The following is a 9,500-nucleotide window of genomic DNA, read 5'->3' as shown; positions in this document are numbered from 1 at the left end:
AAAGAAAGAAAGAAAGAAAGAAAGAAAGAAAGAAAGAAAGAAAGAAAAAGAAAGAAAGAAAGAACCACGGAAACCCGCAACTGTTTGATGTCAACAGCAGGTGTGGGCCAGGCTGGTTGGCCCCACCTCAGTTCTGTTCACCTGCTTGGTCCCAGAGCCAGCAGGCTCCAGTCTCCTGCTGGCAACTTTGTATGCTTGTGAGTAGCCAGCAAGGACTTCAACTTGATTTGCTTCTTCTCGACCACTGCACCTGTCAAACAGACCAAGATATTTACAGATCAAGATCTTTACAAGGGAGCCAGAAAGGGATGCACTTTCTGAACAAACACAGACACAAAACGCTTTGACAGTGAAGGGCCTTTGATGGTTCTGTCTGTTATGGAAGCTGGGATTTGGCCATAATCTAGAAGACGCGTGGTGAATGCAGTTGCAAATCATATAACCGTATTCTGTGCTAAACGGTCGTGCTTTCAATGGTGAGTCCATTACATTTTTCTCTTATTAAGCTTCCTTCAACTGTGAAAAGGACAAAATTGTCAACAGATCGGTCTCCTTAAAAGGGGACCTGAGTAAAGAGGGGAAGACTGGGCTGAGGGACGTCACGATTCCCTCACCTGATGGTATACTGTTGTTGCTGTTGCTATAATGTTCTGAGAGCTGATAAGTGTTGCCTCGAAGCCCAAATGGTAGAGCTGTAAGATTATCAGTAGATCTATAGTATTGAGGGTAGCAAAATGGTCAGACTTTGGTGTCAGGTGGGTTCAGGTTGTGCAAGACCTGGGATTAGGGGTAAATTTCTTAGTTCTTCTGATCTGTAGCTAACTCATTTACAAAACCAGGTGAAGGATGTATCTTTGTGAGATTGCTGCAGAGGGGAAATGAGATCCCACTGTAGTGTCAACACCCGGTAGGTGCTTATTGGGTCTGTCTCCTTTCCTTATTAGCGCTCCTAAAAGAAAGCAAAAGAATATGCCGAACTCATGGGCCGGTGGCAAAAGCCATAGACTACCTTTAAAAATGCACTTTAGGGGAGCCTGGGTGGCTCAGTTGATTAGGCATCTGACTCTTGATTTCGGCTCAGGTCACGATCTCATAGTTTGTGGGTTTGAGCCCCACCTCAGGCTCTGTACAGACCATGCTGAGCTATTTGGGATTCTCTTCCCCTCTCTTTGCCCTTCCCCCACTCGTTCTCTCTCTCTCTCCCTCTCTCTCTCTCTCCAAATAAATAAATAAACTTTTAAAAATGCACTTTAGGAGCGCCTGGGTGGCTCAGTCGGTTGAGTGTCCAGCTTCGCCTCAAGTCACGATCTCACGGTTGGTGATTTCGAGCCCCCCATCGGGCTCTGTGCTGACAGCTCAGAGCTTGGAGCCTGCTTCTGATTCTGTGTCTCCCTCCCTCTCTGCCCCTCCCCTGTTCACGCTTTGTCTCTCAAAAATAAATAAACATTTTTTTAAAAATGCACTTTAAGGAAGTAAGCTTCGGTGACGTGCATCCGGAACCAGCTATTTAGAAGAACGGTGCTGATGTACGGTGGGCATGCAAGAAGGTCAGCTCTCTGGGGCCACAGAGACCTCACTGTTCATTCTCTGCCAATCTCTAGCATTTAGCTCTACAGCAACACAAAGCAAAAATTCTCTGAAAAATGATAAAAGCACTTCTGGATAAAATATAATAGGCAGACGGTAAACAGCTCCTCTAATCATGACTCCCCGGCAAAAGAACTTGGAAGACATGGTGTCTGGCCCATAGCAGATGCTCGGTATGAATAAATAAAGTAATGGGACTTTCAAAAACACATAGATGCAAGTCAGGACAGGTAGCAGATAAAAATAGTAACCATACGTTCATATTCACTGATGTGCTCAGCACTTTGATACGCTCAGCACTTTGATACACTCATTTCCTTAACACCTACTCTGGAAAAAAAAATGGGGAGTATTCTAATTCCCATTTTATAGATGAGAAAACTGAGGCCCAGAGAGGTTCCCTAGCCTAGCCGGTATCACATAATTAACACGTAATGAAGCAGGAATTTGTCTCCAAAGCCATCCTTCTGAAGGCTAACCCCAGCCAGGTCTGATGGGGTCTGATTCTGAGTGGACACTGAAGGGGAGAAGGGGCGCTGTTGTCGGGAGTGGCCAGGGAGGCAGTGGCCTGAAGGGTATGGTGCTGGGGGGGAGGAGGGGAGGAGGACTGTGGCACAGAGTGGATGGGCAGACACAGGGGCTGTGCTATCTTCAGGGTCCCTGCTCCTGACGTGAAGGGGGTGAGAGCCGATGGCAGCAGTCACCCCCAGATAGCAGCGGTGGAGTCAGGAGGGTGTGGCTAAAGCGTGGAGGGCAGAGGGGGCCAGAGAAGACAATGTCACAGCGATGGCCACAAAGAGAAAGGACGTCTCTGGCAGATGATCCCCCCCCCCTCCTATTTGAGACTCTTTGTCAGCTTTCCTAATCTGGGGTTGTGCTCTCTGAGAGCTCTTGCACAAGGAATTTCCTAAAATGAAATGTTGCAACGTTTACTTTCCTATTCACTCAAGGCCGAGGAAGGATTGGCATAAATAACTCACACTACCCTTTTTAGGATCGTGTTGGCAAAAATATATTAGCAGATATAATTGTCTGACGCTTGGAGGAAGTGATGTTTCAAAAATAGGAACTCATGAAGAGCGAGAGAGAGAGAGAGGGAGAGAGAGAGAGAGAGAGAGAGAGAGAGAAAACACCTGACTCACTTTGCTTCCTGTGGCTATTTTAAAGCTAAACCTTTCTTTTTTTTCCTGGCCTCAAGTTGCCGGCATATTTCTCTATCTTATAATGCTCCAGATAGCGCTTGAGAACCTCTTCTGTCTGTCCTCGAAGACTTCAGGCTCTTTCGTGATCACCAAATTTCAGAGTTGAGAAGGGCGGTCCCCTTCCAGAGCCTGAATCATCTCCCAGTGTGTTCACCCAACTTCAACCCAAACCACTCAGCGACAAGGGGAAACCTTCGTCCACAAGAGGCCTTTCCCAAAGACTGTCTGATCATTTGCCTCTGCTTTAATACACCTACGGGGGTTTCCCTTGTTATTCGGAAGAGGAACAAAAAGCCTCAGCCACCTTGCCAAGGTCCCTCTCTTCACAGGGACTCTGCGTATACTACGGCTACCTCTGTGCAGCCCCCATGCCCGGTGAAACCCACCCTGTTGGTGCGCTGCTGGGTACAGCTCGCGTGGGCTCACAGGGCTGGCCGGTAAAGTGGCCAGAATGTTTTCCGCTGGTTGTTGAACAGAGCTTTTATTTTAAGATGAAGGATGTCATAATAAAACGAAGGCGATAAACACTCAAAGTGTATCATTTTCTGACGATTTTCCTACGTAGCTCTACTTACTGTCTCCGCGTTTTGTTTGCCAAGTTTATTGAGATATCATTGACATATAACATTGTGTAAGTTCAAGGTGTACAACAGCTGGTTTGATGCATTTATATATTGTGAAATTGTTCCCACTGAAGTGGGAATCTCCATCATATCATATAATTACCACTTGTTTCCTGTGGTAAGAACATTTAAGATCTACTCTCTTAGCAACTTTCAGTGTGTGTACAGAGAAACTTATATATATATATATATATATGTGTGTGTGTGTGTGTGTATATATATATATGTATATATGTATGTATATATGTGTATATATATATTCACGTATTATGAAAAACTTTATATATATATATATATATATTATACATATTCAGATATATATCCACAGTATTATTAATCAGCTATAATCACCATGCTGTACGTAATATCTACTGAACTTACTCATCGTATAACTGGAATACTGTACCCTTGGACCAACATTTCCTCATTTCTTCCACCCCACCCCCAGCCCCTGGCAACCACCATTCGATTCTGTTTCTAGGAGTTCAGGTTTTTAAATTCCACCTTAGACAGAGGTGCTATCCCCTAGCCTCTCTGCTTATAAGGTCATTTCTGGGTGGTAGAAATGATGAGTGGTCACTGCGCTCGCCTTTCCAACTCCACGTTCAGCCAAGCCACACTGACGCCTGGATTCAGACACAGAGAGAACGTATACACCGTGGAAATTGGCATATGCGTCACATCAGGACTTATTCCCTTTCTTTCTTGCAAAGTCTTCTTCTCGTTTTGTAATTACACACGAACAGTAAACGGCACTGTTAAATATATAGAATGTACACTCTAGGAGAACAGAACTCTTGCTGGGTTTTGCACACTAGCGTGATGCTCCTGGCAACAAAATGATGCCAAACTCATAAGTTCTTCATAAACAGGGGCGCCTGTGTGGCTCAATCAGTTGAGCGTCCGACTTTGTCTCAAGTCATGATCTTGCTGTCCGTGGGTTCAGGCCCCATGTCGGGCTCTGGACTGACAACTAAGAAGCTGGAGTGTGCTTTGGATTCTGTGTCTCCTTCTCTCTCTGCCCCTCCCCTGCTCATGCTCTCTCCCTCTCTCTCTCTCAGAAATAAATAAACATTTTAAAAATTAAAAACCAAAGTTCTTGATAAATAACTGTAGGGTAATAACAAACTCAAAATACTACAAATATTTAACTTGAATTGAAAGCCTCATGCCCTTTTGAGGTAGAATGAAAACTTATTATCTTAGCACATCAATGAGGATTCTTCTTCGGAAGAAATTATGTTCTTTTGGAGTCACACTTATAAACTCTTTGAGGTTAAAAGGAATGCCTCCTGAGGACTGCATGTTAGCAGGAGCTAAGGCACAAAGGACGTAGCTAAATGCCCCGCATGAGAGATAAGCGATGGGTGTCCGACAGCATGATGCTGGAGGACAAGGGGCTATGAACTCAGCAGTGAAAAATCCCCTGTGGTTGGGTGGCCAGAGAGGGTTTGAGAAAAGGATGTCTGTTTGAGAGGGAGAGAGCCAAACCATAAGAGACCCTTAAAAACAGAGAATAAACTGAGGGTCGATGGGGGGTGGGAGGGAGGGAGGGTGGGTGACGGATATTGAGGAGGGCACCTGTTGGGATGAGCACTGGGTGTTGTATGGAAACCAATTTGACAATAAATTTCATATTTTAAAAAAATGTTAAACAAAAAGAAAAAAAAGAAAAAAAAAGAAAATGATGTCTGGTATCGCATTTGGAGTTTTGTTGACACGAGGTAATTCTTGGCTCTAGCCTTCCTAAAGAACCTTTGGTGAGGACCACCTTGCACACAGACGCTGTGTGTGTGCACATGCGTGTAAATTAAAGGAAAGGCTACATTTCCTGCTTGAAATGATAACACAGTCTGTGTACGATGGCAGAATAACTCAGAAATGATTGGACACATACAGGCATCAAGAACCTGGGATGGTCATAATCAAGGAAGACCAGGAAGGTAAGGAAGGCTTCTTGGTGGTTTTAGACTTGCAATTCATGAGGCAGGTAAGATTTTAAGTTGTCTTGTCCTTACGGTTGTTCCTCAGATCTTCAGGTGCTGGAAGACTGGTAGCGTTCTCATTTTTAGACCTAGAGACCAGAAAATGCTTCATTTGTGTCTGAAATACCCCTCTGAGGTAAGGGAAAGGGAAAGTTTGGAGCCAGCCAGACCTACATTCAAATGCAAAATTAAAATTGCCTTACCCCAGTTCAAGGTCATTTGAGTCATCCAACAAGAGCTACTGGAGGCTGAGTTTAATGGGAGCAGGAAGAGAGGAGTGGCAGCTTTTAAGGTCTAGTTTAGAGATCACATCATCAGTAAGACTTGTTAACAGATTAGTATTTATTGAAAATGAGGCAAACAAAGGAGTTGTAAAATCACCCAGATTTCTCAGTATATCTTCTGAGAGGATGGTGGTATCACTTAGTAAAATGGGAAAAACACGGGAGCATCACAGGGCAGAACAGAGGTCTGCACAGTGTCAGCTCAGGTGGAGCCGCCATGGCTCCTGTTAGAGCAAGGAAGTCATAGACGCTGGGTGCAAACCTTTCGCTTAGCAGGTGGGTGCCCAGAAATACTCACGGTGACGTAGCGTGACTAGAGCCACACAGCCACTGCCAGTACCCTCACTGGTCATGTCTCTTGGTTTCTACTCGTCAACGCATGCCGTGCTGATCAGCATCCTGTGGGCGTGCTTGGGCAAAGTTAAAGGTTTGAGTCATATGAATAAATGTTTATCTTTCAAATTCATTTCTTTTTGAGAAGCAAACGGCAGTAAAAATATTGGCCAGAGGATGCCTTTAAAAACTGTTCCGGGAAATTTCTAATATGCATCTTTCATGACTTATCTATCTCGTCTTTTCCTCCTTGCAAGAATTAGACATGAAACATTGAAAGACATGTGGCCAAGTAAATATTATGAAGGAACGGGGGCAGAGGGGACAGGTAATTGTATATGAATCACCTTTTTCAAAAACTGTAGGATTGTTCTTGTAGTTCAAGTCTTAATAAACATCAAGCACCAGGAAAATACAATTCAGATGTGACTTCAAAGAGTTTACAGTATCGAGAAGCTACAGAGACTCTTATATTCAAAGCTACAAAGTGCCAAACAAGACATAAATAGACAAAATCAGAAGAGGGAGAAACCATTCTCACTTAGCAATGATCCAAAGATTCGAGTACGAGATACTAAAGGTGGTTATGTACTGACAGGAAACCAACAGAAATCATTATATAATACGCATATGGATTGAGACTTAGGGCAAAATATATATATATATATATATATATATATATATATATGGCTCTACTGGATAATAAATTGCTGTATAAAGTACTTAAACTAGGATAGGTTTGGTACATGATAAATAAATAATAAAACCAGAAATATATTTAGGTCAACTATACAAATGTAATATAACGATACAAAACGTGTGGCACGCATACTTCCTTCTAAACACAATTTCGCAAATTCTAGCTTGGACGATACAGAGAGGTTTTGTGTGGGAGATGTGTCAGAGCTTTCTAACGTCATCACTATTGACATTTAGGGCTGGATAACTGCTATATGGAGTTGTTCTGTGCATTGTAGGATGTGAAGCAGCATCCCTGGCCCCTACTCAGCGAGAGGCCAGAAGCCCCCTCCCCAGTTGCGACAACCAAATAAATCTTATCTTCAGACATTGTCAACTATCCATTAAGAAGCAAGAACTGTTGAGAATCACTGAGCTAAACCCACAAGACATGAAGGATTTGGGAGACTCCTAGAAGCTCCTAACCATAGGAGCTGGGGCACAATTCCTCACCTTTCCTGCTTTGGTCGCCTCATTTCTGAAACAGACAGGATGTGAGCAGGTGTGTCACGGGGCTACTGGGAGGAGGCAGGAAGGTGGCGAACGCGACACGAAGAACCGGGTCTAGCACAAGGGAAGGACTTAATCAGTGCTGTTCTAGTTGCTAAGGATCATTCCCGTCTCGTCTATGTGTTCGAGCAGAATCTCAAGTGCAACCCACCCCTCAGATCATGGGACAACATTAGCATTTATTTAAAGGGTCAAAGCTTCTTTCTTTCTTTCCCTTCATCATTCATTTCTTCTCATGCTTCCTCTCTCATATGGCAGAAACTCAGAATGGGGTCTCTATCATCAAATATTTTTGTGCATGTGTATGCTTTTCATTTAAATAAATTCTATTAAGTAAGAAACTTCCTTCCTTCCTTCCTTCCTTCCTTCCTTCCTTCCTTCTTTCCCCTTTCCTTTCTCCTCCCTCTCTCCCTCCTTCCTTCTCCCTCTCTCCTTCCCTCCCTCTATCTCCTCCTCTCTGTCTCTTTCTTCTTTCTTTCTTTCTTTCTTTCTTTCTTTCTTTCTTTCTTCTTTCTCTTTTCTTCCTAAGACTATGTTTTAATATTGATCTGTGGGTACTTCTATTTCAGTGGTTCCTGACCTCAAACATACATTGGGATCTTAGGAGGTCTTGTTAAAACAGTTTGCTGGGGCCCACCCCAGAATTTCTGATTCACTAGAGCTGGGATGGGAACCATGAGTTTATGTTTCTAACAAATTCCCAAGTGATGCTTACCCTGCTGGTCCCAGTACCACAGCTGGAGATCCATTGCTCTGGTCCATGGCTTCTAGCTGCTGCCTCAGTATTGTAGTCATTCATTCATCCAGTAGTGAAGGAGCTAGCTTCTCCATTTCTCTGACCCCACCAACAGTGCTGTGGTCACCATCCCTCTTATGCCTGTCCCTTCACACACAGGGTGTGACTTTCCTTAGCTCTCTACTAGGAATGGCCTTGCTGGCTCATAGGATGCTTTATTTCAGTAAGTACTGCCTGATCACTCTCCAGAATGACTGAGCCCAGCTATGCTCCCACTGTGTGCGCCTCACTCTCTTTATCCCCATTTAACAGAGAAGAACTATAAATCAGGAAGTGAACTAACCTGACTCTGTCTGCTCCCATCTTTAACACAGCTAGTGAGTGAGGAGTCCTGGTGCAAGCCCGAGTCTCAGTCCACCCTGCTGGTTGCTTAAAAGATAATCTTTCAGCGGCTTTGAGTTCTGACACAGAATTTTCCACAACTCTCAAACCTCACCCTGAAGCGTGCGTATTTACACTCCCTGAACCTCATGCCAACTTTATGTTGGCAAAAAAGCCATCATTCTGTTGAGAATTTTACCAGTTAAAGAGCAAAGTCACCTGGTCTTCATGACATGCTCCCCAAGAGTTCGACTGGATCTCCCAGCCTGATCAAATTCCAGTTTTTGCATGGCATGAGAATTAATCGCTGTGACATATTCCCCATCCCTGCTCATGCAGCCTTGGACATTTGCCTTGACCTCCAGACAGGGTGCTGTGTCTAAGGAAAGAAATGCAGACCTGATGTGATATTCCATGGATACCTATGACATGTTGGCCTGTCACTTGCATTGTGACCTTAAAAAAATTACCCTTTACTTATATACGTCCATTGGAGTTGATAAAGCATCTTCATGGCAATGGTCCCATTTGACCTTTATTGCCTCTGCTAGGCAATGCCAGGTGATGTCATATTCAAGTGGAGCATGAAGTTCCCAATAGGTGATTCTAGGTCATGTGGTTTGTAACAGATGGGGCTAAAATTCTGAGGTGGCCATGTCTTTTCCCCTCCATCGTACTCTGAATCATCTCTGGGCTTCAACTTTCTTCTTCATCAAATGAGTAGGAAGAAGAACCGGTTGGTTTTTAATCTCTAATAATTTGACAAGTGAAATCTTAATTATACCATACATAGGTTGAATTGTGTCTCCACCAAATTCATATTCATAACCCCCCATATCTCAGAATATTTGGAAATGTGATCTTTGCAGGTGTAATTAGTTTGAATGCAGTCATAGGGGCCCACCCTACTCCAATATGACTGGTGTCCTCATAAAAAGGGGAAATTTAGGCACCAACATACACAGAATGATATGGCAGAGATCAGGGAATGGCAGATAGCCAGCAAACCACCAGAAGCTAGAACAGAGGCCTTCTCCTATAGCCCTCAGAAAGAATCAACCATGCAAACTATGCGAGAATAAACCTCTGTTGTTCTAAGCTCCCCAGTTAAGGGTACCTTG

At 43.8% G+C, this 9,500-nt stretch overlaps 1 long non-coding RNA gene across 1 annotated transcript; it reads right to left on the bottom strand.

The window, feature by feature from the left end:
* Positions 1–5,047: 5,047 nt before the first annotated feature.
* Positions 5,048–7,346, bottom strand: LOC125923937 (uncharacterized). Its single transcript, XR_007458201.1, has 3 exons — positions 7,206–7,346; positions 5,980–6,091; positions 5,048–5,486 (listed from the first exon to the last, which is right to left on the bottom strand). It is a non-coding gene; the product is annotated as an uncharacterized LOC125923937 (long non-coding RNA).
* Between the last annotated feature and the right edge of the window lie 2,154 nt (positions 7,347–9,500).

This window comes from Panthera uncia, chromosome B1, assembly GCF_023721935.1.
Source record: "Panthera uncia isolate 11264 chromosome B1, Puncia_PCG_1.0, whole genome shotgun sequence".
In the NCBI taxonomy this organism is placed as follows: domain Eukaryota; kingdom Metazoa; phylum Chordata; class Mammalia; order Carnivora; family Felidae; genus Panthera; species Panthera uncia.
This window is presented reverse-complemented; position numbering and strand designations above follow the sequence as displayed.